General features: G+C 39.3%; 24 non-coding genes across 24 annotated transcripts; 12 read left to right on the forward strand and 12 right to left on the reverse strand.

Moving 5' to 3' along the window:
• The first annotated feature begins 518 nt into the window (after positions 1–518).
• TRNAQ-UUG (transfer RNA glutamine (anticodon UUG)) lies at positions 519–590 on the forward strand. The gene has a single exon. It is a non-coding gene; the product is annotated as a tRNA-Gln (tRNA).
• Positions 591–1,471: 881 nt separating this feature from the next.
• TRNAQ-CUG (transfer RNA glutamine (anticodon CUG)) lies at positions 1,472–1,543 on the reverse strand. Its single transcript has one exon. It is a non-coding gene; the product is annotated as a tRNA-Gln (tRNA).
• Positions 1,544–1,802: 259 nt separating this feature from the next.
• Positions 1,803–1,874, forward strand: TRNAQ-UUG (transfer RNA glutamine (anticodon UUG)). Its single transcript has one exon. It is a non-coding gene; the product is annotated as a tRNA-Gln (tRNA).
• A 913-nt stretch (positions 1,875–2,787) lies between these two features.
• On the reverse strand, positions 2,788–2,859 carry TRNAQ-CUG (transfer RNA glutamine (anticodon CUG)). Its single transcript has one exon. It is a non-coding gene; the product is annotated as a tRNA-Gln (tRNA).
• A 2,350-nt stretch (positions 2,860–5,209) lies between these two features.
• TRNAQ-UUG (transfer RNA glutamine (anticodon UUG)) lies at positions 5,210–5,281 on the forward strand. Its single transcript has one exon. It is a non-coding gene; the product is annotated as a tRNA-Gln (tRNA).
• Positions 5,282–6,162: 881 nt separating this feature from the next.
• On the reverse strand, positions 6,163–6,234 carry TRNAQ-CUG (transfer RNA glutamine (anticodon CUG)). The gene has a single exon. It is a non-coding gene; the product is annotated as a tRNA-Gln (tRNA).
• A 259-nt stretch (positions 6,235–6,493) lies between these two features.
• TRNAQ-UUG (transfer RNA glutamine (anticodon UUG)) lies at positions 6,494–6,565 on the forward strand. The gene has a single exon. It is a non-coding gene; the product is annotated as a tRNA-Gln (tRNA).
• A 913-nt stretch (positions 6,566–7,478) lies between these two features.
• TRNAQ-CUG (transfer RNA glutamine (anticodon CUG)) lies at positions 7,479–7,550 on the reverse strand. The gene has a single exon. It is a non-coding gene; the product is annotated as a tRNA-Gln (tRNA).
• Positions 7,551–9,919: 2,369 nt separating this feature from the next.
• Positions 9,920–9,991, forward strand: TRNAQ-UUG (transfer RNA glutamine (anticodon UUG)). The gene has a single exon. It is a non-coding gene; the product is annotated as a tRNA-Gln (tRNA).
• Positions 9,992–10,872: 881 nt separating this feature from the next.
• Positions 10,873–10,944, reverse strand: TRNAQ-CUG (transfer RNA glutamine (anticodon CUG)). The gene has a single exon. It is a non-coding gene; the product is annotated as a tRNA-Gln (tRNA).
• A 259-nt stretch (positions 10,945–11,203) lies between these two features.
• TRNAQ-UUG (transfer RNA glutamine (anticodon UUG)) lies at positions 11,204–11,275 on the forward strand. Its single transcript has one exon. It is a non-coding gene; the product is annotated as a tRNA-Gln (tRNA).
• A 913-nt stretch (positions 11,276–12,188) lies between these two features.
• Positions 12,189–12,260, reverse strand: TRNAQ-CUG (transfer RNA glutamine (anticodon CUG)). The gene has a single exon. It is a non-coding gene; the product is annotated as a tRNA-Gln (tRNA).
• Positions 12,261–14,640: 2,380 nt separating this feature from the next.
• On the forward strand, positions 14,641–14,712 carry TRNAQ-UUG (transfer RNA glutamine (anticodon UUG)). Its single transcript has one exon. It is a non-coding gene; the product is annotated as a tRNA-Gln (tRNA).
• An 881-nt stretch (positions 14,713–15,593) lies between these two features.
• On the reverse strand, positions 15,594–15,666 carry TRNAQ-CUG (transfer RNA glutamine (anticodon CUG)). Its single transcript has one exon. It is a non-coding gene; the product is annotated as a tRNA-Gln (tRNA).
• A 259-nt stretch (positions 15,667–15,925) lies between these two features.
• Positions 15,926–15,997, forward strand: TRNAQ-UUG (transfer RNA glutamine (anticodon UUG)). Its single transcript has one exon. It is a non-coding gene; the product is annotated as a tRNA-Gln (tRNA).
• A 913-nt stretch (positions 15,998–16,910) lies between these two features.
• Positions 16,911–16,982, reverse strand: TRNAQ-CUG (transfer RNA glutamine (anticodon CUG)). The gene has a single exon. It is a non-coding gene; the product is annotated as a tRNA-Gln (tRNA).
• A 2,350-nt stretch (positions 16,983–19,332) lies between these two features.
• TRNAQ-UUG (transfer RNA glutamine (anticodon UUG)) lies at positions 19,333–19,404 on the forward strand. Its single transcript has one exon. It is a non-coding gene; the product is annotated as a tRNA-Gln (tRNA).
• An 881-nt stretch (positions 19,405–20,285) lies between these two features.
• TRNAQ-CUG (transfer RNA glutamine (anticodon CUG)) lies at positions 20,286–20,357 on the reverse strand. The gene has a single exon. It is a non-coding gene; the product is annotated as a tRNA-Gln (tRNA).
• A 259-nt stretch (positions 20,358–20,616) lies between these two features.
• Positions 20,617–20,688, forward strand: TRNAQ-UUG (transfer RNA glutamine (anticodon UUG)). The gene has a single exon. It is a non-coding gene; the product is annotated as a tRNA-Gln (tRNA).
• Positions 20,689–21,601: 913 nt separating this feature from the next.
• Positions 21,602–21,673, reverse strand: TRNAQ-CUG (transfer RNA glutamine (anticodon CUG)). The gene has a single exon. It is a non-coding gene; the product is annotated as a tRNA-Gln (tRNA).
• A 2,378-nt stretch (positions 21,674–24,051) lies between these two features.
• Positions 24,052–24,123, forward strand: TRNAQ-UUG (transfer RNA glutamine (anticodon UUG)). Its single transcript has one exon. It is a non-coding gene; the product is annotated as a tRNA-Gln (tRNA).
• Positions 24,124–25,004: 881 nt separating this feature from the next.
• On the reverse strand, positions 25,005–25,076 carry TRNAQ-CUG (transfer RNA glutamine (anticodon CUG)). Its single transcript has one exon. It is a non-coding gene; the product is annotated as a tRNA-Gln (tRNA).
• A 259-nt stretch (positions 25,077–25,335) lies between these two features.
• TRNAQ-UUG (transfer RNA glutamine (anticodon UUG)) lies at positions 25,336–25,407 on the forward strand. The gene has a single exon. It is a non-coding gene; the product is annotated as a tRNA-Gln (tRNA).
• A 913-nt stretch (positions 25,408–26,320) lies between these two features.
• On the reverse strand, positions 26,321–26,392 carry TRNAQ-CUG (transfer RNA glutamine (anticodon CUG)). Its single transcript has one exon. It is a non-coding gene; the product is annotated as a tRNA-Gln (tRNA).
• Between the last annotated feature and the right edge of the window lie 1,106 nt (positions 26,393–27,498).

Raw genomic sequence — 27,498 nt, forward strand, 5'->3', positions numbered from 1 at the left:
TCAATCCCTCTGTAACGCAAAAGGGATGTGCACATAGAAATCAAAGCAGAGTCATCCAGAGAGACTATTTAATTCTTTTTTTTTCAAATTCTCAAAAGGAAGCTGCTATCAAATTGAACTATTCATCACAGCCACTGCTAGGAAATCTATGTGCATAAAATGACAATACACCCAAAGGAAAACAAAATATAGCTATAACATGTCAGATTACTAATTCAGAGTCCAGCCTACTAACCATTAGACCATGGAACCTAAATACTTCCGCAAATGCTGAACTTCATTATGCCAAAACAGAGGCAGTCAGAAACAATATTTAATATTGCTTAATCATATGCCTCAAGAGGAAGAATTTGATCTACATGCTCTATAAAGCACAGAGATTGCTATAGCACAACGTCAATCGACAACATCGCTGTGTTTGTATGATATCAGTCAATTGGGACTATGAATCTGTAAAAATTGTAAATGTGCTCTATATTGCCATTTCTGATTCAACGCTCTCAGGTGCATCTTGCAAGGGTTCCATGGTGTAATGGTTAGCACTTTGGACTTTGAATCCAACGATCCGAGTTCAAGTCTCGGTGGGACCGTTATCTTGCTCTTACACTCCATTTTCTAATTTCTCAAATTACAATTCAACAGAGTTAATATTCAGAAGTTCAGTCGACTCTCTCTGCACGACATTACATTTAAATGCACTTTGGTGCCTGATACCAATACAGTGATGCAACTACATATCGTTAATGTACAATCCCTAAGGTCAATCAGAGTGGGCACCCAGATATCTCTCAGAAACATTTTCCACAGATGAATAATGTCCAACCTTAACTCTATGAAAAGAAAAATGTACACACTATGTGCAGTAGATTCTCTGCTCACTGGAACATGCAGAAACAACATTGATGTGAAAAGATTGGAAAAAGCCCTATTTTATTAACATTAAAAAATGTTATACAATTATTTTGTAGAATCATATTCACTTTCACAATCATTCCTATGTTTCAAGCAATTTGATGGTCTTATTAAATGTGTAAAAAATGTAATTCTTTGAGTTGACAAACTGTATGGAGAGCAAACTTTTTATAACTTACAAGAGTTATGAGTTCTAGAAAGTAGTGCATTTACTGATCAAGTGCCCTTGTTTAAATGTACTTACTTTATTTGGATCACACCTTTCTCGAAAGAAGAAATAAACTCTAAATTATCAGGAAACAATTCAACTGATTTTAGGGGCCTCCTGGGCTTTCAATGCAAATCGCTGAGATCAAAAGCCAGTTTAATAGCCATTATACCTTGGAGCTTTGGAGATACGAGAGTGGGCAGTTTCTTTGTGGCAAAAGAGAGTCATCCCCAGAAACTATTAATATTCTTTGGTCAAAGAAGACTGCCATCAAAGTGGGCTGTAAAGCAAAGCTATTGCTGTTATATCTATCTGCAAATGAAAGGCAGCTCTAAAAGAGAAGCAGCCCCAAGGTCCCACCGAGACTTGAACTCAGATCGCTGGATTCAGAGTCCAGAGTGCTAACCATTACACCATGGAACCCACATATTCAGTAGCATGATGCACTTCATTCTGGAAAAACAGAGCACATCAGAGAACATATGTAATATTCCTATATCATTAGACTCCAGAGGAAGAATTTGATCCAAATGAGACATGAAGCCAATACTTTGCGATTGCACAGCATCCAACAGCAACAGTGCTGCTTCGATATAATATCAGTAAACGGTTACTATAGGTCAGTAAAAATCTTGACTGTGCCCTATATTCTCATTGCCCTTATGAAGCTCTACTCAACAAGGGTTCCATGGTGTAATGGTTAGCACTTTGGACTTTGAATCCAGCGATCCGAGTTCAAGTCTCGGTGGAACCTCTCTCTTGCTCTAACACACTTTGTCTCCTTGTTGTCTTAAATTATAGGCCAAAGATAGTAATATTCATAAGGTTAGTGGTGTAGGGTATTCATTTTCGCTCTCACTCTCTGGCATAACTTTTCATAAAAATCCACTTTTGTGCCTAGCACCTTAACCTTTATGCATTTTTTTTAAATGTATGAACAGTGAGGTCATTCTGAGTCGATGGGCAGATCTGCATCGGAAACATACATAAAAGATTTGAAATTTTCAAACTTAACTCAATGTTAAGAAACATGCTCAATCTGTGACCCAATGGATTCTCTTTTTACTTGAAGATGCAGCAACAACATTAATAATACCATTTTGGGAAAAGCAGCTCTATTGTATCGCCATTCTCTTTCAAAATTGTTAAAGGGTTAATCCTATGAAAAGCGACCACATTCAGAATCAATGATATTAATCAAGCGTCTTAACAGCCTTTACATGTTTGTAAAATGAAGGTATCAGTTTGAGATGAAAAATAGAACGAACAACACACTTTTCTTAATTCACAAAAGGCCTGAGGTGTATAAATACTGTTTGTACCGACCAAGGGCCCATTCGTGAATGTACTTACTTTAGTTGGATCATACCTTTCTTCAAAGAAGACATCCACAATAAACCATAAGGGAAAGGTTTGACTGATGGTAAACTCTTACAGAGATTTGAATGCAAATTATTGGATTCAACCTCCAGGGTGCTACCATTACACCATGGGTCTTTCACACCACAGAAAGTGGTGGGTTTCATTGTGGCTAAAGAGCGTCATCCATGGAAAATCTTTCTTTTTTCAAATGCACCCAGGGAATAATGCTATGAAAGTGGGCGACACAGCAGCGTCATTGCTATTAAAACAAGACACTGAGAGGAAAACAAACACAGTAATTCCCAAGGTCCCACCGAGATTTGAACTCGGATCGCTGGATTCAGAGTCCAGAGTGCTAACCATTACACCATGGAACCTACATACTTAGTGACATGATGAACGTCATTGCAGCAAAAAAAGAGCCTTTTAGAGAATGTATGCAATATTCTTTTATCTTATGCCTCCAGAGGAAGAATCCTATCCAAATGAGCTGTAAAGCAAAGAGTTTGCTATTGCGCAACAACCAACTAAACAGTTCCACATTTGCATAATATCCGTGGGCTAGGAATATGAGTTTGTTAAAATGATGCATGAGATCTCGATTCTCATTTCTGTTACAACTCTGTCAGGTTGCACCAGCAAGGGGCCCATGGTGTAATGGTTAGCAAAGAACATTACTGAAGGGCCCCTCGGCCAGCCAGAAAGCCAAAATGGAGAGAACGGGCATGAACTGGTTGTGAATGAGCTTCAAAATGCGTTCACAGGTAATTGAACTGGTGATCTCCTCAGTTTATACACCTGGAACTCCTGTCAATAGCAACAGTCGGCAGCTGGGTTGCCAGACATTTCGTCGAAAAAAATTTGTCGACAGGACAATTGGTCGAAACCATTTGGTCGAAAACCAAATGGTCGAATTGCTTTGTTTTTTATTTTCACATTTTTTTTTGGGGGGGGGGTTTGGGGGGTCCCCCCAACCCCCTTTTTTCCGTAAACTACAACCTAAAAAATATATATATAAATAAATAAAAAAATCGACCATTTGGCTTTCGACCAAATTACGTCGACCAAATGTCTTTCGACGAAATGTCTTTCGACGAAATGTCCGGACAGCGGCAGCTGGTCTGTGTCAGTAATGGCAATTTGATTTTGCCATTTTCACAACTCCCTAATAAATGAACAAAATGTTCCATTTGTAGGCACAGTTACATGCTATGGTATGTATACCATGCTTAATAACCACCATAGGAGGCTCAGAGCACCATCCGCATTCTTACGTACAAAACATGTAAGGAAATAATCAGATCTTTTGCTCTGCAGGAGTCAGGCTTCTTTAAAGCCTGACAAAGTGGCAGAGTGCCATTGTAAACTGAGGCATGATGAAACCATGCCCAAGAACCCAGGCAGGTTAAACCCTTCCACTCATGCCCCTAGGCCCCGAACGGCCAGGTTCTATAGACAGGGCAGCTGGCATGGATTATGGACACTTTTAACATAGGGTGGTTTTTCAACCTTATCTCCTCTGGGAGCAAAGCGCTGGACAGGGTTTCCTGTACGTTTTTGAGGTTCGCAGGGATCTATGTGTGGATGTTTCTTGGTGTGAAAAGCATGACACCTTTTGGGGTGACACCAGGCTCTTCTGGGAGTTAATTTGCATAATCTCTACTTTCTATTTTATGTGACATGGGCTGCAGTTACATTGTTCTGTTAATAGAGGGCAACACACAGGTCATAGTTCCAAACAGGGGTGCACAGTCTGCTTGCTAGCTTGCATTTACAGTTCTATTTGGGATTCACCGCCTTTTCGTAAACTGAGTACTCTTCCGGAGTATTTCTAACTTATGTAGGTGTTTTGGGGGTGTTACGTGCCTTTGTATGACTGCTGCAAACCACTTGATATTAGACATTGATTGGAAACGACATAAAAAATCCTGACACATATTGTAAGCGGACATAAAATGACCTATATTAGCTAATATAAGTAAACAGACATCACTCCCCCCTCCCCACAAAAAGGGATGTATGCGTACACAAAAAATAAAAATGAAAAACAAGCAACTACTGCAGTTAAAATCTAAAAATGTAAATTCAGTTACATGATCATGACTCGGAAGGGGAAGTTAAAAAGTAAAAAAACACACGGTAGGAGAGAGGTTAGCTTTACATGCCATGAGGGAGGAAGAGGTCTTCCAAGCACTGTTGTGTATGTTGGTCAATCCCTCTGAAACGCAAAAGGGATGTGCACATAGAAATCAAAGCAGAGTCATCCAGAGAGACTATTTAATTCTTTTTTTTCAAATTCTCAAAAGGAAGCTGCTATCAAATTGAACTATTCATCACAGCCACTGCTAGGAAATCTATGTGCATAAAATGACAATACACCCAAAGGAAAACAAAATATAGCTATAACATGTCAGATTACTAAATTCAGAGTCCAGCCTACTAACCATTAGACCATGGAACCTAAATACTTCCGCAAATGCTGAACTTCATTATGCCAAAACAGAGGCAGTCAGAAACAATATTTAATATTGCTTAATCATATGCCTCAAGAGGAAGAATTTGATCTACATGCTCTATAAAGCACAGAGATTGCTATAGCACAACGTCAATCGACAACATCGCTGTGTTTGTATGATATCAGTCAATTGGGACTATGAATCTGTAAAAATTGTAAATGTGCTCTATATTGCCATTTCTGATTCAATGCTCTCAGGTGCATCTTGCAAGGGTTCCATGGTGTAATGGTTAGCACTTCGGACTTTGAATCCAACGATCCGAGTTCAAGTCTCGGTGGGACCGTTATCTTGCTCTTACACTCCATTTTCTAATTTCTCAAATTACAATTCAACAGAGTTAATATTCAGAAGTTCAGTCGACTCTCTCTGCACGACATTACATTTAAATGCACTTTGGTGCCTGATACCAATACAGTGATGCAACTACATATCGTTAATGTACAATCCCTAAGGTCAATCAGAGTGGGCACCCAGATATCTCTCAGAAACATTTTCCACAGATGAATAATGTCCAACCTTAACTCTATGAAAAGAAAAATGTACACACTATGTGCAGTAGATTCTCTGCTCACTGGAACATGCAGAAACAACATTGATGTGAAAAGATTGGAAAAAGCCCTATTTTATTAACATTAAAAAATGTTATACAATTATTTTGGTGAATCATATTCACTTTCACAATCATTCCTATGTTTCAAGCAATTTGATGGTCTTATTAAATGTGTAAAAAATGTAATTCTTTGAGTTGACAAACTGTATGGAGAGCAAACTTTTTATAACTTACAAGAGTTATGAGTTCTAGAAAGTAGTGCATTTACTGATCAAGTGCCCTTGTTTAAATGTACTTACTTTATTTGGATCACACCTTTCTCGAAAGAAGAAATAAACTCTAAATTATCAGGAAACAATTCAACTGATTTTAGGGGCCTCCTGGGCTTTCAATGCAAATCGCTGAGATCAAAAGCCAGTTTAATAGCCATTATACCTTGGAGCTTTGGAGATATGAGAGTGGGCAGTTTCTTTGTGGCAAAAGAGAGTCATCCCCAGAAACTATTAATATTCTTTGGTCAAAGAAGACTGCCATCAAAGTGGGCTGTAAAGCAAAGCTATTGCTGTTATATCTATCTGCAAATGAAAGGCAACTCTAAAAGAAAAGCAGCCCCAAGGTCCCACCGAGACTTGAACTCAGATCGCTGGATTCAGAGTCCAGAGTGCTAACCATTACACCATGGAACCCACATATTCAGTAGCATGATGCACTTCATTCTGGAAAAACAGAGCACATCAGAGAAAATATGTAATATTCCTATATCATTAGACTCCAGGGGAAGAATTTGATCCAAATGAGACATGAAGCCAATACTTTGCGATTGCACAGCATCCAACAGCAACAGTGCTGCTTCGATATAATATCAGTAAACGGTTACTATAGGTCAGTAAAAATCTTGACTGTGCCCTATATTCTCATTGCCCTTATGAAGCTCTGCTCAACAAGGGTTCCATGGTGTAATGGTTAGCACTTTGGACTTTGAATCCAGCGATCCGAGTTCAAGTCTCGGTGGAACCTCTCTCTTGCTCTAACACACTTTGTCTCCTTGTTGTCTTAAATTATAGGCCAAAGATAGTAATATTCATAAGGTTAGTGGTGTAGGGTATTCATTTTCGCTCTCACTCTCTGGCATAACTTTTCATAAAAATCCACTTTTGTGCCTAGCACCTTAACCTTTATGCATTTTTTTTAAATGTATGAACAGTGAGGTCATTCTGAGTCGATGGGCAGATCTGCATCGGAAACATACATAAAAGATTTGAAATTTTCAAACTTAACTCAATGTTAAGAAACATGCTCAATCTGTGACCCAATGGATTCTCTTTTTACTTGAAGATGCAGCAACAACATTAATAATACCATTTTGGGAAAAGCAGCTCTATTGTATCGCCATTCTCTTTCAAAATTGTTAAAGGGTTAATCCTATGAAAAGCGAACACATTCAGAATCAATGATATTAATCAAGCGTCTTAACAGCCTTTACATGTTTGTAAAATGAAGGTATCAGTTTGAGATGAAAAATAGAACGAAGAACACACTTTTCTTAATTCACAAAAGGCCTGAGGTGTATAAATACTGTTTGTACCGACCAAGGGCCCATTCGTGAATGTACTTACTTTAGTTGGATCATACCTTTCTTCAAAGAAGACATCCACAATAAACCATAAGGGAAAGGTTTGACTGATGGTAAACTCTTACAGAGATTTGAATGCAAATTATTGGATTCAACCTCCAGGGTGCTACCATTACACCATGGGTCTTTCACACCACAGAAAGTGGTGGGTTTCATTGTGGCTAAAGAGCGTCATCCATGGAAAATCTTTCTTTTTTCAAATGCACCCAGGGAATAATGCTATGAAAGTGGGCGACACAGCAGCGTCATTGCTATTAAAACAAGACACTGAGAGGAAAACAAACACAGTAATTCCCAAGGTCCCACCGAGATTTGAACTCGGATCGCTGGATTCAGAGTCCAGAGTGCTAACCATTACACCATGGAACCTACATACTTAGTGACATGATGAACGTCATTGCAGCAAAAAAAGAGCCTTTTAGAGAATGTATGCAATATTCTTTTATCTTATGCCTCCAGAGGAAGAATCCTATCCAAATGAGCTGTAAAGCAAAGAGTTTGCTATTGCGCAACAACCAACTAAACAGTTCCACATTTGCATAATATCCGTGGGCTAGGAATATGAGTTTGTTAAAATGATGCATGAGATCTCGATTCTCATTTCTGTTACAACTCTGTCAGGTTGCACCAGCAAGGGGCCCATGGTGTAATGGTTAGCAAAGAACATTACTGAAGGGCCCCTCGGCCAGCCAGAAAGCCAAAATGGAGAGAACGGGCATGAACTGGTTGTGAATGAGCTTCAAAATGCGTTCACAGGTAATTGAACTGGTGATCTCCTCAGTTTATACACCTGGAACTCCTGTCAATAGCAACAGTCGGCAGCTGGGTTGCCAGACATTTCGTCGAAAAAAATTTGTCGACAGGACAATTGGTCGAAACCATTTGGTCGAAAACCAAATGGTCGAATTGCTTTGTTTTTTATTTTCACATTTTTTTTTGGGGGGGGGGTTTGGGGGGTCCCCCAACCCCCTTTTTTTCTAAAAACCCCTTTTTTTCCGTAAACTACAACCTAAAAAATATATATATAAATAAATAAAAAAATCGACCATTTGGCTTTCGACCAAATTACGTCGACCAAATGTCTTTCGACGAAATGTCTTTCGACGAAATGTCCGGACAGCGGCAGCTGGTCTGTGTCAGTAATGGCAATTTGATTTTGCCATTTTCACAACTCCCTAATAAATGAACAAAATGTTCCATTTGTAGGCACAGTTACATGCTATGGTATGTATACCATGCTTAATAACCACCATAGGAGGCTCAGAGCACCATCCGCATTCTTACGTACAAAACATGTAAGGAAATAATCAGATCTTTTGCTCTGCAGGAGTCAGGCTTCTTTAAAGCCTGACAAAGTGGCAGAGTGCCATTGTAAACTGAGGCATGATGAAACCATGCCCAAGAACCCAGGCAGGTTAAACCCTTCCACTCATGCCCCTAGGCCCCGAACGGCCAGGTTCTATAGACAGGGCAGCTGGCATGGATTATGGACACTTTTAACATAGGGTGGTTTTTCAACCTTATCTCCTCTGGGAGCAAAGCGCTGGACAGGGTTTCCTGTACGTTTTTGAGGTTCGCAGGGATCTATGTGTGGATGTTTCTTGGTGTGAAAAGCATGACACCTTTTGGGGTGACACCAGGCTCTTCTGGGAGTTAATTTGCATAATCTCTACTTTCTATTTTATGTGACATGGGCTGCAGTTACATTGTTCTGTTAATAGAGGGCAACACACAGGTCATAGTTCCAAACAGGGGTGCACAGTCTGCTTGCTAGCTTGCATTTACAGTTCTATTTGGGATTCACCGCCTTTTCGTAAACTGAGTACTCTTCCGGAGTATTTCTAACTTATGTAGGTGTTTTGGGGGTGTTACGTGCCTTTGTATGACTGCTGCAAACCACTTGATATTAGACATTGATTGGAAACGACATAAAAAATCCTGACACATATTGTAAGCGGACATAAAATGACCTATATTAGCTAATATAAGTAAACAGACATCACTCCCCCCTCCCCACAAAAAGGGATGTATGCGTACACAAAAAATAAAAATGAAAAACAAGCAACTACTGCAGTTAAAATCTAAAAATGTAAATTCAGTTACATGATCATGACTCGGAAGGGGAAGTTAAAAAGTAAAAAAACACACGGTAGGAGAGAGGTTAGCTTTACATGCCATGAGGGAGGAAGAGGTCTTCCAAGCACTGTTGTGTATGTTGGTCAATCCCTCTGAAACGCAAAAGGGATGTGCACATAGAAATCAAAGCAGAGTCATCCAGAGAGACTATTTAATTCTTTTTTTTTCAAATTCTCAAAAGGAAGCTGCTATCAAATTGAACTATTCATCACAGCCACTGCTAGGAAATCTATGTGCATAAAATGACAATACACCCAAAGGAAAACAAAATATAGCTATAACATGTCAGATTACTAAATTCAGAGTCCAGCCTACTAACCATTAGACCATGGAACCTAAATACTTCCGCAAATGCTGAACTTCATTATGCCAAAACAGAGGCAGTCAGAAACAATATTTAATATTGCTTAATCATATGCCTCAAGAGGAAGAATTTGATCTACATGCTCTATAAAGCACAGAGATTGCTATAGCACAACCTCAATCGACAACACCGCTGTGTTTGTATGATATCAGTCAATTGGGACTATGAATCTGTAAAAATTGTAAATGTGCTCTATATTGCCATTTCTGATTCAACGCTCTCAGGTGCATCTTGCAAGGGTTCCATGGTATAATGGTTAGCACTTCGGACTTTGAATCCAACGATCCGAGTTCAAGTCTCGGTGGGACCGTTATCTTGCTCTTACACTCCATTTTCTAATTTCTCAAATTACAATTCAACAGAGTTAATATTCAGAAGTTCAGTCGACTCTCTCTGCACGACATTACATTTAAATGCACTTTGGTGCCTGATACCAATACAGTGATGCAACTACATATCGTTAATGTACAATCCCTAAGGTCAATCAGAGTGGGCACCCAGATATCTCTCAGAAACATTTTCCACAGATGAATAATGTCCAACCTTAACTCTATGAAAAGAAAAATGTACACACTATGTGCAGTAGATTCTCTGCTCACTGGAACATGCAGAAACAACATTGATGTGAAAAGATTGGAAAAAGCCCTATTTTATTAACATTAAAAAATGTTATACAATTATTTTGGTGAATCATATTCACTTTCACAATCATTCCTATGTTTCAAGCAATTTGATGGTCTTATTAAATGTGTAAAAAATGTAATTCTTTGAGTTGACAAACTGTATGGAGAGCAAACTTTTTATAACTTACAAGAGTTATGAGTTCTAGAAAGTAGTGCATTTACTGATCAAGTGCCCTTGTTTAAATGTACTTACTTTATTTGGATCACACCTTTCTCGAAAGAAGAAATAAACTCTAAATTATCAGGAAACAATTCAACTGATTTTAGGGGCCTCCTGGGCTTTCAATGCAAATCGCTGAGATCAAAAGCCAGTTTAATAGCCATTATACCTTGGAGCTTTGGAGATATGAGAGTGGGCAGTTTCTTTGTGGCAAAAGAGAGTCATCCCCAGAAACTATTAATATTCTTTGGTCAAAGAAGACTGCCATCAAAGTGGGCTGTAAAGCAAAGCTATTGCTGTTATATCTATCTGCAAATGAAAGGCAACTCTAAAAGAGAAGCAGCCCCAAGGTCCCACCGAGACTTGAACTCGGATCGCTGGATTCAGAGTCCAGAGTGCTAACCATTACACCATGGAACCCACATATTCAGTAGCATGATGCACTTCATTCTGGAAAAACAGAGCACATCAGAGAAAATATGTAATATTCCTATATCATTAGACTCCAGGGGAAGAATTTGATCCAAATGAGACATGAAGCCAATACTTTGCGATTGCACAGCATCCAACAGCAACAGTGCTGCTTCGATATAATATCAGTAAACGGTTACTATAGGTCAGTAAAAATCTTGACTGTGCCCTATATTCTCATTGCCCTTATGAAGCTCTGCTCAACAAGGGTTCCATGGTGTAATGGTTAGCACTTTGGACTTTGAATCCAGCGATCCGAGTTCAAGTCTCGGTGGAACCTCTCTCTTGCTCTAACACACTTTGTCTCCTTGTTGTCTTAAATTATAGGCCAAAGATAGTAATATTCATAAGGTTAGTGGTGTAGGGTATTCATTTTCGCTCTCACTCTCTGGCATAACTTTTCATAAAAATCCACTTTTGTGCCTAGCACCTTAACCTTTATGCATTTTTTTTAAATGTATGAACAGTGAGGTCATTCTGAGTCGATGGGCAGATCTGCATCGGAAACATACATAAAAGATTTGAAATTTTCAAACTTAACTCAATGTTAAGAAACATGCTCAATCTGTGACCCAATGGATTCTCTTTTTACTTGAAGATGCAGCAACAACATTAATAATACCATTTTGGGAAAAGCAGCTCTATTGTATCGCCATTCTCTTTCAAAATTGTTAAAGGGTTAATCCTATGAAAAGCGACCACATTCAGAATCAATGATATTAATCAAGCGTCTTAACAGCCTTTACATGTTTGTAAAATGAAGGTATCAGTTTGAGATGAAAAATAGAACGAAGAACACACTTTTCTTAATTCACAAAAGGCCTGAGGTGTATAAATACTGTTTGTACCGACCAAGGGCCCATTCGTGAATGTACTTACTTTAGTTGGATCATACCTTTCTTCAAAGAAGACATCCACAATAAACCATAAGGGAAAGGTTTGACTGATGGTAAACTCTTACAGAGATTTGAATGCAAATTATTGGATTCAACCTCCAGGGTGCTACCATTACACCATGGGTCTTTCACACCACAGAAAGTGGTGGGTTTCATTGTGGCTAAAGAGCGTCATCCATGGAAAATCTTTCTTTTTTCAAATGCACCCAGGGAATAATGCTATGAAAGTGGGCGACACAGCAGCGTCATTGCTATTAAAACAAGACACTGAGAGGAAAACAAACACAGTAATTCCCAAGGTCCCACCGAGATTTGAACTCGGATCGCTGGATTCAGAGTCCAGAGTGCTAACCATTACACCATGGAACCTACATACTTAGTGACATGATGAACGTCATTGCAGCAAAAAAAGAGCCTTTTAGAGAATGTATGCAATATTCTTTTATCTTATGCCTCCAGAGGAAGAATCCTATCCAAATGAGCTGTAAAGCAAAGAGTTTGCTATTGCCCAACAACCAACTAAACAGTTCCACATTTGCATAATATCCGTGGGCTAGGAATATGAGTTTGTTAAAATGATGCATGAGATCTCGATTCTCATTTCTGTTACAACTCTGTCAGGTTGCACCAGCAAGGGGCCCATGGTGTAATGGTTAGCAAAGAACATTACTGAAGGGCCCCTCGGCCAGCCAGAAAGCCAAAATGGAGAGAACGGGCATGAACTGGTTGTGAATGAGCTTCAAAATGCGTTCACAGGTAATTGAACTGGTGATCTCCTCAGTTTATACACCTGGAACTCCTGTCAATAGCAACAGTCGGCAGCTGGGTTGCCAGACATTTCGTCGAAAAAAATTTGTCGACAGGACAATTGGTCGAAACCATTTGGTCGAAAACCAAATGGTCGAATTGCTTTGTTTTTTATTTTCACATTTTTTTTGGGGGGGGGGTTTGGGGGGTCCCCCCAACCCCCTTTTTTTCTAAAAAACCCTTTTTTTCCGTAAACTACAACCTAAAAAATATATATATATAAATAAATAAAAAAATCGACCATTTGGCTTTCGACCAAATTACGTCGACCAAATGTCTTTCGACGAAATGTCTTTCGACGAAATGTCCGGACAGCGGCAGCTGGTCTGTGTCAGTAATGGCAATTTGATTTTGCCATTTTCACAACTCCCTAATAAATGAACAAAATGTTCCATTTGTAGGCACAGTTACATGCTATGGTATGTATACCATGCTTAATAACCACCATAGGAGGCTCAGAGCACCATCCGCATTCTTACGTACAAAACATGTAAGGAAATAATCAGATCTTTTGCTCTGCAGGAGTCAGGCTTCTTTAAAGCCTGACAAAGTGGCAGAGTGCCATTGTAAACTGAGGCATGATGAAACCATGCCCAAGAACCCAGGCAGGTTAAACCCTTCCACTCATGCCCCTAGGCCCCGAACGGCCCCGAACGGCCAGGTTCTATAGACAGGGCAGCTGGCATGGATTATGGACACTTTTAACATAGGGTGGTTTTTCAACCTTATCTCCTCTGGGAGCAAAGCGCTGGACAGGGTTTCCTGTACGTTTTTGAGGTTCGCAGGGATCTATGTGTGGATGTTTCTTGGTGTGAAAAGCATGACACCTTTTGGGGTGACACCAGGCTCTTCTGGGAGTTAATTTGCATAGCCTCTACTTTCTATTTTATGTGACATGGGCTGCAGTTACATTGTTCTGTTAATAGAGGGCAACACACAGGTCATAGTTCCAAACAGGGGTGCACAGTCTGCTTGCTAGCTTGCATTTACAGTTCTATTTGGGATTCACCGCCTTTTCGTAAACTGAGTACTCTTCCGGAGTATTTCTAACTTATGTAGGTGTTTTGGGGGTGTTACGTGCCTTTGTATGACTGCTGCAAACCACTTGATATTAGACATTGATTGGAAACGACATAAAAAATCCTGACACATATTGTAAGCGGACATAAAATGACCTATATTAGCTAATATAAGTAAACAGACATCACTCCCCCCTCCCCACAAAAAGGGATGTATGCGTACACAAAAAATAAAAATGAAAAACGAGCAACTACTGCAGTTAAAATCTAAAAATGTAAATTCAGTTACATGATCATGACTCGGAAGGGGAAGTTAAAAAGTAAAAAAACACACGGTAGGAGAGAGGTTAGCTTTACATGCCATGAGGGAGGAAGAGGTCTTCCAAGCACTGTTGTGTATGTTGGTCAATCCCTCTGAAACGCAAAAGGGATGTGCACATAGAAATCAAAGCAGAGTCATCCAGAGAGACTATTTAATTCTTTTTTTTTCAAATTCTCAAAAGGAAGCTGCTATCAAATTGAACTATTCATCACAGCCACTGCTAGGAAATCTATGTGCATAAAATACAATACACCCAAAGGAAAACAAAATATAGCTATAACATGTCAGATTACTAAATTCAGAGTCCAGCCTACTAACCATTAGACCATGGAACCTAAATACTTCCGCAAATGCTGAACTTCATTATGCCAAAACAGAGGCAGTCAGAAACAATATTTAATATTGCTTAATCATATGCCTCAAGAGGAAGAATTTGATCTACATGCTCTATAAAGCACAGAGATTGCTATAGCACAACGTCAATCGACAACATCGCTGTGTTTGTATGATATCAGTCAATTGGGACTATGAATCTGTAAAAATTGTAAATGTGCTCTATATTGCCATTTCTGATTCAACGCTCTCAGGTGCATCTTGCAAGGGTTCCATGGTGTAATGGTTAGCACTTCGGACTTTGAATCCAACGATCCGAGTTCAAGTCTCGGTGGGACCGTTATCTTGCTCTTACACTCCATTTTCTAATTTCTCAAATTACAATTCAACAGAGTTAATATTCAGAAGTTCAGTCGACTCTCTCTGCACGACATTACATTTAAATGCACTTTGGTGCCTGATACCAATACAGTGATGCAACTACATATCGTTAATGTACAATCCCTAAGGTCAATCAGAGTGGGCACCCAGATATCTCTCAGAAACATTTTCCACAGATGAATAATGTCCAACCTTAACTCTATGAAAAGAAAAATGTACACACTATGTGCAGTAGATTCTCTGCTCACTGGAACATGCAGAAACAACATTGATGTGAAAAGATTGGAAAAAGCCCTATTTTATTAACATTAAAAAATGTTATACAATTATTTTGGTGAATCATATTCACTTTCACAATCATTCCTATGTTTCAAGCAATTTGATGGTCTTATTAAATGTGTAAAAAATGTAATTCTTTGAGTTGACAAACTGTATGGAGAGCAAACTTTTTATAACTTACAAGAGTTATGAGTTCTAGAAAGTAGTGCATTTACTGATCAAGTGCCCTTGTTTAAATGTACTTACTTTATTTGGATCACACCTTTCTCGAAAGAAGAAATAAACTCTAAATTATCAGGAAACAATTCAACTGATTTTAGGGGCCTCCTGGGCTTTCAATGCAAATCGCTGAGATCAAAAGCCAGTTTAATAGCCATTATACCTTGGAGCTTTGGAGATATGAGAGTGGGCAGTTTCTTTGTGGCAAAAGAGAGTCATCCCCAGAAACTATTAATATTCTTTGGTCAAAGAAGACTGCCATCAAAGTGGGCTGTAAAGCAAAGCTATTGCTGTTATATCTATCTGCAAATGAAAGGCAACTCTAAAAGAGAAGCAGCCCCAAGGTCCCACCGAGACTTGAACTCGGAAACGCTGGATTCAGAGTCCAGAGTGCTAACCATTACACCATGGAACCCACATATTCAGTAGCATGATGCACTTCATTCTGGAAAAACAGAGCACATCAGAGAAAATATGTAATATTCCTATATCATTAGACTCCAGGGGAAGAATTTGATCCAAATGAGACATGAAGCCAATACTTTGCGATTGCACAGCATCCAACAGCAACAGTGCTGCTTCGATATAATATCAGTAAACGGTTACTATAGGTCAGTAAAAATCTTGACTGTGCCCTATATTCTCATTGCCCTTATGAAGCTCTGTTCAACAAGGGTTCCATGGTGTAATGGTTAGCACTTTGGACTTTGAATCCAGCGATCCGAGTTCAAGTCTCGGTGGAACCTCTCTCTTGCTCTAACACACTTTGTCTCCTTGTTGTCTTAAATTATAGGCCAAAGATAGTAATATTCATAAGGTTAGTGGTGTAGGGTATTCATTTTCGCTCTCACTCTCTGGCATAACTTTTCATAAAAATCCACTTTTGTGCCTAGCACCTTAACCTTTATGCATTTTTTTTAAATGTATGAACAGTGAGGTCATTCTGAGTCGATGGGCAGATCTGCATCGGAAACATACATAAAAGATTTGAAATTTTCAAACTTAACTCAATGTTAAGAAACATGCTCAATCTGTGACCCAATGGATTCTCTTTTTACTTGAAGATGCAGCAACAACATTAATAATACCATTTTGGGAAAAGCAGCTCTATTGTATCGCCATTCTCTTTCAAAATTGTTAAAGGGTTAATCCTATGAAAAGCGACCACATTCAGAATCAATGATATTAATCAAGCGTCTTAACAGCCTTTACATGTTTGTAAAATGAAGGTATCAGTTTGAGATGAAAAATAGAACGAAGAACACACTTTTCTTAATTCACAAAAGGCCTGAGGTGTATAAATACTGTTTGTACCGACCAAGGGCCCATTCGTGAATGTACTTACTTTAGTTGGATCATACCTTTCTTCAAAGAAGACATCCACAATAAACCATAAGGGAAAGGTTTGACTGATGGTAAACTCTTACAGAGATTTGAATGCAAATTATTGGATTCAACCTCCAGGGTGCTACCATTACACCATGGGTCTTTCACACCACAGAAAGTGGTGGGTTTCATTGTGGCTAAAGAGCGTCATCCATGGAAAATCTTTCTTTTTTCAAATGCACCCAGGGAATAATGCTATGAAAGTGGGCGACACAGCAGCGTCATTGCTATTAAAACAAGACACTGAGAGGAAAACAAACACAGTAATTCCCAAGGTCCCACCGAGATTTGAACTCGGATCGCTGGATTCAGAGTCCAGAATGCTAACCATTACACCATGGAACCTACATACTTAGTGACATGATGAACGTCATTGCAGCAAAAAAAGAGCCTTTTAGAGAATGTATGCAATATTCTTTTATCTTATGCCTCCAGAGGAAGAATCCTATCCAAATGAGCTGTAAAGCAAAGAGTTTGCTATTGCGCAACAACCAACTAAACAGTTCCACATTTGCATAATATCCGTGGGCTAGGAATATGAGTTTGTTAAAATGATGCATGAGATCTCGATTCTCATTTCTGTTACAACTCTGTCAGGTTGCACCAGCAAGGGGCCCATGGTGTAATGGTTAGCAAAGAACATTACTGAAGGGCCCCTCGGCCAGCCAGAAAGCCAAAATGGAGAGAACGGGCATGAACTGGTTGTGAATGAGCTTCAAAATGCGTTCACAGGTAATTGAACTGGTGATCTCCTCAGTTTATACACCTGGAACTCCTGTCAATAGCAACAGTCGGCAGCTGGGTTGCCAGACATTTCGTCGAAAAAAATTTGTCGACAGGACAATTGGTCGAAACCATTTGGTCGAAAACCAAATGGTCGAATTGCTTTGTTTTTTATTTTCACATTTTTTTTTGGGGGGGGGTTTGGGGGGTCCTCCCAACCCCCTTTTTTTCTAAAAACCCCTTTTTTTCCGTAAACTACAACCTAAAAAATATATATATAAATAAATAAAAAAATCGACCATTTGGCTTTAGACCAAATTACGTCGACCAAATGTCTTTCGACGAAATGTCTTTCGACGAAATGTCCGGACAGCGGCAGCTGGTCTGTGTCAGTAATGGCAATTTGATTTTGCCATTTTCACAACTCCCTAATAAATGAACAAAATGTTCCATTTGTAGGCACAGTTACATGCTATGGTATGTATACCATGCTTAATAACCACCATAGGAGGCTCAGAGCACCATCCGCATTCTTACGTACAAAACATGTAAGGAAATAATCAGATCTTTTGCTCTGCAGGAGTCAGGCTTCTTTAAAGCCTGACAAAGTGGCAGAGTGCCATTGTAAACTGAGGCATGATGAAACCATGCCCAAGAACCCAGGCAGGTTAAACCCTTCCACTCATGCCCCTAGGCCCCAGACAGGGCAGCTGGCATGGATTATGGACACTTTTAACATAGGGTGGTTTTTCAACCTTATCTCCTCTGGGAGCAAAGCGCTGGACAGGGTTTCCTGTACGTTTTTGAGGTTCGCAGGGATCTATGTGTGGATGTTTCTTGGTGTGAAAAGCATGACACCTTTTGGGGTGACACCAGGCTCTTCTGGGAGTTAATTTGCATAATCTCTACTTTCTATTTTATGTGACATGGGCTGCAGTTACATTGTTCTGTTAATAGAGGGCAACACACAGGTCATAGTTCCAAACAGGGGTGCACAGTCTGCTTGCTAGCTTGCATTTACAGTTCTATTTGGGATTCACCGCGTTTCGTAAACTGAGTACTCTTCCGGAGTATTTCTAACTTATGTAGGTGTTTTGGGGGTGTTAGGTGCCTTTGTATGACTGCTGCAAACCACTTGATATTAGACATTGATTGGAAACGACAAAAAAAATCCTGACACATATTGTAAGCGGACATAAAATGACCTATATTAGCTATATAAGTAAACAGACATCACTCCCCCCTCCCCACAAAAAGGGATGTATGCGTACACAAAAAATAAAAATGAAAAACAAGCAACTACTGCAGTTAAAATCTAAAAATGTAAATTCAGTTACATGATCATGACTCGGAAGGGGAAGTTAAAAAGTAAAAAAACACACGGTAGGAGAGAGGTTAGCTTTACATGCCATGAGGGAGGAAGAGGTCTTCCAAGCACTGTTGTGTATGTTGGTCAATCCCTCTGAAACGCAAAAGGGATGTGCACATAGAAATCAAAGCAGAGTCATCCAGAGAGACTATTTAATTCTTTTTTTTTCAAATTCTCAAAAGGAAGCTGCTATCAAATTGAACTATTCATCACAGCCACTGCTAGGAAATCTATGTGCATAAAATGACAATACACCCAAAGGAAAACAAAATATAGCTATAACATGTCAGATTACTAAATTCAGAGTCCAGCCTACTAACCATTAGACCATGGAACCTAAATACTTCCGCAAATGCTGAACTTCATTATGCCAAAACAGAGGCAGTCAGAAACAATATTTAATATTGCTTAATCATATGCCTCAAGAGGAAGAATTTGATCTACATGCTCTATAAAGCACAGAGATTGCTATAGCACAACGTCAATCGACAACATCGCTGTGTTTGTATGATATCAGTCAATTGGGACTATGAATCTGTAAAAATTGTAAATGTGCTCTATATTGCCATTTCTGATTCAACGCTCTCAGGTGCATCTTGCAAGGGTTCCATGGTGTAATGGTTAGCACTTCGGACTTTGAATCCAACGATCCGAGTTCAAGTCTCGGTGGGACCGTTATCTTGCTCTTACACTCCATTTTCTAATTTCTCAAATTACAATTCAACAGAGTTAATATTCAGAAGTTCAGTCGACTCTCTCTGCACGACATTACATTTAAATGCACTTTGGTGCCTGATACCAATACAGTGATGCAACTACATATCGTTAATGTACAATCCCTAAGGTCAATCAGAGTGGGCACCCAGATATCTCTCAGAAACATTTTCCACAGATGAATAATGTCCAACCTTAACTCTATGAAAAGAAAAATGTACACACTATGTGCAGTAGATTCTCTGCTCACTGGAACATGCAGAAACAACATTGATGTGAAAAGATTGGAAAAAGCCCTATTTTATTAACATTAAAAAATGTTATACAATTATTTTGGTGAATCATATTCACTTTCACAATCATTCCTATGTTTCAAGCAATTTGATGGTCTTATTAAATGTGCAAAAAATGTAATTCTTTGAGTTGACAAACTGTATGGAGAGCAAACTTTTTATAACTTACAAGAGTTATGAGTTCTAGAAAGTAGTGCATTTACTGATCAAGTGCCCTTGTTTAAATGTACTTACTTTATTTGGATCACACCTTTCTCGAAAGAAGAAATAAACTCTAAATTATCAGGAAACAATTCAACTGATTTTAGGGGCCTCCTGGGCTTTCAATGCAAATCGCTGAGATCAAAAGCCAGTTTAATAGCCATTATACCTTGGAGCTTTGGAGATATGAGAGTGGGCAGTTTCTTTGTGGCAAAAGAGAGTCATCCCCAGAAACTATTAATATTCTTTGGTCAAAGAAGACTGCCATCAAAGTGGGCTGTAAAGCAAAGCTATTGCTGTTATATCTATCTGCAAATGAAAGGCAACTCTAAAAGAGAAGCAGCCCCAAGGTCCCACCGAGACTTGAACTCGGATCGCTGGATTCAGAGTCCAGAGTGCTAACCATTACACCATGGAACCCACATATTCAGTAGCATGATGCACTTCATTCTGGAAAAACAGAGCACATCAGAGAAAATATGTAATATTCCTATATCATTAGACTCCAGGGGAAGAATTTGATCCAAATGAGACATGAAGCCAATACTTTGCGATTGCACAGCATCCAACAGCAACAGTGCTGCTTCGATATAATATCAGTAAACGGTTACTATAGGTCAGTAAAAATCTTGACTGTGCCCTATATTCTCATTGCCCTTATGAAGCTCTGCTCATCAAGGGTTCCATGGTGTAATGGTTAGCACTTTGGACTTTGAATCCAGCGATCCGAGTTCAAGTCTCGGTGGAACCTCTCTCTTGCTCTAACACACTTTGTCTCCTTGTTGTCTTAAATTATAGGCCAAAGATAGTAATATTCATAAGGTTAGTGGTGTAGGGTATTCATTTTCGCTCTCACTCTCTGGCATAACTTTTCATAAAAATCCACTTTTGTGCCTAGCACCTTAACCTTTATGCATTTTTTTTAAATGTATGAACAGTGAGGTCATTCTGAGTCGATGGGCAGATCTGCATCGGAAACATACATAAAAGATTTGAAATTTTCAAACTTAACTCAATGTTAAGAAACATGCTCAATCTGTGACCCAATGGATTCTCTTTTTACTTGAAGATGCAGCAACAACATTAATAATACCATTTTGGGAAAAGCAGCTCTATTGTATCGCCATTCTCTTTCAAAATTGTTAAAGGGTTAATCCTATGAAAAGCGACCACATTCAGAATCAATGATATTAATCAAGCGTCTTAACAGCCTTTACATGTTTGTAAAATGAAGGTATCAGTTTGAGATGAAAAATAGAACGAAGAACACACTTTTCTTAATTCACAAAAGGCCTGAGGTGTATAAATACTGTTTGTACCGACCAAGGGCCCATTCGTGAATGTACTTACTTTAGTTGGATCATACCTTTCTTCAAAGAAGACATCCACAATAAACCATAAGGGAAAGGTTTGACTGATGGTAAACTCTTACAGAGATTTGAATGCAAATTATTGGATTCAACCTCCAGGGTGCTACCATTACACCATGGGTCTTTCACACCACAGAAAGTGGTGGGTTTCATTGTGGCTAAAGAGCGTCATCCATGGAAAATCTTTCTTTTTTCAAATGCACCCAGGGAATAATGCTATGAAAGTGGGCGACACAGCAGCGTCATTGCTATTAAAACAAGACACTGAGAGGAAAACAAACACAGTAATTCCCAAGGTCCCACCGAGATTTGAACTCGGATCGCTGGATTCAGAGTCCAGAGTGCTAACCATTACACCATGGAACCTACATACTTAGTGACATGATGAACGTCATTGCAGCAAAAAAAGAGCCTTTTAGAGAATGTATGCAATATTCTTTTATCTTATGCCTCCAGAGGAAGAATCCTATCCAAATGAGCTGTAAAGCAAAGAGTTTGCTATTGCGCAACAACCAACTAAACAGTTCCACATTTGCATAATATCCGTGGGCTAGGAATATGAGTTTGTTAAAATGATGCATGAGATCTCGATTCTCATTTCTGTTACAACTCTGTCAGGTTGCACCAGCAAGGGGCCCATGGTGTAATGGTTAGCAAAGAACATTACTGAAGGGCCCCTCGGCCAGCCAGAAAGCCAAAATGGAGAGAACGGGCATGAACTGGTTGTGAATGAGCTTCAAAATGCGTTCACAGGTAATTGAACTGGTGATCTCCTCAGTTTATACACCTGGAACTCCTGTCAATAGCAACAGTCGGCAGCTGGGTTGCCAGACATTTCGTCGAAAAAAATTTGTCGACAGGACAATTGGTCGAAACCATTTGGTCGAAAACCAAATGGTCGAATTGCTTTGTTTTTTATTTTCACATTTTTTTTTGGGGGGGGTTTGGGGGGTCCCCCCAACCCCCTTTTTTTCTAAAAACCCCTTTTTTTCCATAAACTACAACCTAAAAAATATATATATAAATAAATAAAAAAATCGACCATTTGGCTTTCGACCAAATTACGTCGACCAAATGTCTTTCGACGAAATGTCTTTCGACGAAATGTCCGGACAGCGGCAGCTGGTCTGTGTCAGTAATGGCAATTTGATTTTGCCATTTTCACAACTCCCTAATAAATGAACAAAATGTTCCATTTGTAGGCACAGTTACATGCTATGGTATGTATACCATGCTTAATAACCACCATAGGAGGCTCAGAGCACCATCCGCATTCTTACGTACAAAACATGTAAGGAAATAATCAGATCTTTTGCTCTGCAGGAGTCAGGCTTCTTTAAAGCCTGACAAAGTGGCAGAGTGCCATTGTAAACTGAGGCATGATGAAACCATGCCCAAGAACCCAGGCAGGTTAAACCTTTCCACTCATGCCCCTAGGCCCCGATCGGCCACGAACGGCCAGGTTCTATAGACAGGGCAGCTGGCATGGATTATGGACACTTTTAACATAGGGTGGTTTTTCAACCTTATCTCCTCTGGGAGCAAAGCGCTGGACAGGGTTTCCTGTACGTTTTTGAGGTTCGCAGGGATCTATGTGTGGATGTTTCTTGGTGTGAAAAGCATGACACCTTTTGGGGTGACACCAGGCTCTTCTGGGAGTTAATTTGCATAATCTCTACTTTCTATTTTATGTGACATGGGCTGCAGTTACATTGTTCTGTTAATAGAGGGCAACACACAGGTCATAGTTCCAAACAGGGGTGCACAGTCTGCTTGCTAGCTTACATTTACAGTTCTATTTGGGATTCACCGCCTTTTCATAAACTGAGTACTCTTCCGGAGTATTTCTAACTTATGTAGGTGTTTTGGGGGTGTTACATGCCTTTGTATGACTGCTGCAAACCACTTGATATTAGACATTGATTGGAAACGACATAAAAAATCCTGACACATATTGTAAGCGGACATAAAATGACCTATATTAGCTAATATAAGTAAACAGACATCACTCCCCCCTCCCCACAAAAAGGGATGTATGCGTACACAAAAAATAAAAATGAAAAACAAGCAACTACTGCAGTTAAAATCTAAAAATGTTAATTCAGTTACATGATCATGACTCGGAAGGGGAAGTTAAAAAGTAAAAAAACACACGGTAGGAGAGAGGTTAGCTTTACATGCCATGAGGGAGGAAGAGGTCTTCCAAGCACTGTTGTGTATGTTGGTCAATCCCTCTGAAACGCAAAAGGGATGTGCACATAGAAATCAAAGCAGAGTCATCCAGAGAGACTATTTAATTCTTTTTTTTTCAAATTCTCAAAAGGAAGCTGCTATCAAATTGAACTATTCATCACAGCCACTGCTAGGAAATCTATGTGCATAAAATGACAATACACCCAAAGGAAAACAAAATATAGCTATAACATGTCAGATTACTAAATTCAGAGTCCAGCCTACTAACCATTAGACCATGGAACCTAAATACTTCCGCAAATGCTGAACTTCATTATGCCAAAACAGAGGCAGTCAGAAACAATATTTAATATTGCTTAATCATATGCCTCAAGAGGAAGAATTTGATCTACATGCTCTATAAAGCACAGAGATTGCTATAGCACAACGTCAATCGACAACATCGCTGTGTTTGTATGATATCAGTCAATTGGGACTATGAATCTGTAAAAATTGTAAATGTGCTCTATATTGCCATTTCTGATTCAACGCTCTCAGGTGCATCTTGCAAGGGTTCCATGGTGTAATGGTTAGCACTTCGGACTTTGAATCCAACGATCCGAGTTCAAGTCTCGGTGGGACCGTTATCTTGCTCTTACACTCCATTTTCTAATTTCTCAAATTACAATTCAACAGAGTTAATATTCAGAAGTTCAGTCGACTCTCTCTGCACGACATTACATTTAAATGCACTTTGGTGCCTGATACCAATACAGTGATGCAACTACATATCGTTAATGTACAATCCCTAAGGTCAATCAGAGTGGGCACCCATATATCTCTCAGAAACATTTTCCACAGATGAATAATGTCCAACCTTAACTCTATGAAAAGAAAAATGTACACACTATGTGCAGTAGATTCTCTGCTCACTGGAACATGCAGAAACAACATTGATGTGAAAAGATTGGAAAAAGCCCTATTTTATTAACATTAAAAAATGTTATACAATTATATTGGTGAATCATATTCACTTTCACAATCATTCCTATGTTTCAAGCAATTTGATGGTCTTATTAAATGTGTAAAAAATGTAATTCTTTGAGTTGACAAACTGTATGGAGAGCAAACTTTTTATAACTTACAAGAGTTATGAGTTCTAGAAAGTAGTGCATTTACTGATCAAGTGCCCTTGTTTAAATGTACTTACTTTATTTGGATCACACCTTTCTCGAAAGAAGAAATAAACTCTAAATTATCAGGAAACAATTCAACTGATTTTAGGGGCCTCCTGGGCTTTCAATGCAAATCGCTGAGATCAAAAGCCAGTTTAATAGCCATTATACCTTAGAGCTTTGGAGATATGAGAGTGGGCAGTTTCTTTGTGGCAAAAGAGAGTCATCCCCAGAAACTATTAATATTCTTTGGTCAAAGAAGACTGCCATCAAAGTGGGCTGTAAAGCAAAGCTATTGCTGTTATATCTATCTGCAAATGAAAGGCAACTCTAAAAGAGAAGCAGCCCCAAGGTCCCACCGAGACTTGAACTCGGATCGCTGGATTCAGAGTCCAGAGTGCTAACCATTACACCATGGAACCCACATATTCAGTAGCATGATGCACTTCATTCTGGAAAAACAGAGCACATCAGAGAAAATATGTAATATTCCTATATCATTAGACTCCAGAGGAAGAATTTGATCCAAATGAGACATGAAGCCAATACTTTGCGATTGCACAGCATCCAACAGCAACAGTGCTGCTTCGATATAATATCAGTAAACGGTTACTATAGGTCAGTAAAAATCTTGACTGTGCCCTATATTCTCATTGCCCTTATGAAGCTCTGCTCAACAAGGGTTCCATGGTGTAATGGTTAGCACTTTGGACTTTGAATCCAGCGATCCGACTTCAAGTCTCGGTGGAACCTCTCTCTTGCTCTAACACACTTTGTCTCCTTGTTGTCTTAAATTATAGGCCAAAGATAGTAATATTCATAAGGTTAGTGGTGTAGGGTATTCATTTTCGCTCTCACTCTCTGGCATAACTTTTCATAAAAATCCACTTTTGTGCCTAGCACCTTAACCTTTATGCATTTTTTTTAAATGTATGAACAGTGAGGTCATTCTGAGTCGATGGGCAGATCTGCATCGGAAACATACATAAAAGATTTGAAATTTTCAAACTTAACTCAATGTTAAGAAACATGCTCAATCTGTGACCCAATGGATTCTCTTTTTACTTGAAGATGCAGCAACAACATTAATAATACCATTTTGGGAAAAGCAGCTCTATTGTATCGCCATTCTCTTTCAAAATTGTTAAAGGGTTAATCCTATGAAAAGCGACCACATTCAGAATCAATGATATTAATCAAGCGTCTTAACAGCCTTTACATGTTTGTAAAATGAAGGTATCAGTTTGAGATGAAAAATAGAACGAAGAACACACTTTTCTTAATTCACAAAAGGCCTGAGGTGTATAAATACTGTTTGTACCGACCAAGGGCCCATTCGTGAATGTACTTACTTTAGTTGGATCATACCTTTCTTCAAAGAAGACATCCACAATAAACCATAAGGGAAAGGTTTGACTGATGGTAAACTCTTACAGAGATTTGAATGCAAATTATTGGATTCAACCTCCAGGGTGCTACCATTACACCATGGGTCTTTCACACCACAGAAAGTGGTGGGTTTCATTGTGGCTAAAGAGCGTCATCCATGGAAAATCTTTCTTTTTTCAAATGCACCCAGGGAATAATGCTATGAAAGTGGGCGACACAGCAGCGTCATTGCTATTAAAACAAGACACTGAGAGGAAAACAAACACAGTAATTCCCAAGGTCCCACCGAAATTTGAACTCGGATCGCTGGATTCAGAGTCCAGAGTGCTAACCATTACACCATGGAACCTACATACTTAGTGACATGATGAACGTCATTGCAGCAAAAAAAGAGCCTTTTAGAGAATGTATGCAATATTCTTTTATCTTATGCCTCCAGAGGAAGAATCCTATCCAAATGAGCTGTAAAGCAAAGAGTTTGCTATTGCGCAACAACCAACTAAACAGTTCCACATTTGCATAATATCCGTGGGCTAGGAATATGAGTTTGTTAAAATGATGCATGAGATCTCGATTCTCATTTCTGTTACAACTCTGTCAGGTTGCACCAGCAAGGGGCCCATGGTGTAATGGTTAGCAAAGAACATTACTGAAGGGCCCCTCGGCCAGCCAGAAAGCCAAAATGGAGAGAACGGGCATGAACTGGTTGTGAATGAGCTTCAAAATGCGTTCACAGGTAATTGAACTGGTGATCTCCTCAGTTTATACACCTGGAACTCCTGTCAATAGCAACAGTCGGCAGCTGGGTTGCCAGACATTTCGTCGAAAAAAATTTGTCGACAGGACAATTGGTCGAAACCATTTGGTCGAAAACCAAATGGTCGAATTGCTTTGTTTTTTATTTTCACATTTTTTTTTGGGAGGGGGTTTGGGGGGTCCCCCCAACCCCCTTTTTTTCTAAAAACCCCTTTTTTTCCGTAAACTACAACCTAAAAAATATATATATAAATAAATAAAAAAATCGACCATTTGGCTTTCGACCAAATTACGTCGACCAAATGTCTTTCGACGAAATGTCTTTCGACGAAATGTCAGGACAGCGGCAGCTGGTCTGTGTCAGTAATGGCAATTTGATTTTGCCATTTTCACAACTCCCTAATAAATGAACAAAATGTTCCATTTGTAGGCACAGTTACATGCTATGGTATGTATACCATGCTTAATAACCACCATAGGAGGCTCAGAGCACCATCCGCATTCTTACGTACAAAACATGTAAGGAAATAATCAGATCTTTTGCTCTGCAGGAGTCAGGCTTCTTTAAAGCCTGACAAAGTGGCAGAGTGCCATTGTAAACTGAGGCATGATGAAACCATGCCCAAGAACCCAGGCAGGTTAAACCCTTCCACTCATGCCCCTAGGCCCCGAATGGCCAGGTTCTATAGACAGGGCAGC

The sequence above is a fragment of the Ambystoma mexicanum genome, chromosome 5p (assembly GCF_040938575.1).
Source record: "Ambystoma mexicanum isolate Mex_15411 chromosome 5p, UKY_AmexF1_1, whole genome shotgun sequence".
NCBI lineage: Eukaryota > Metazoa > Chordata > Amphibia > Caudata > Ambystomatidae > Ambystoma > Ambystoma mexicanum.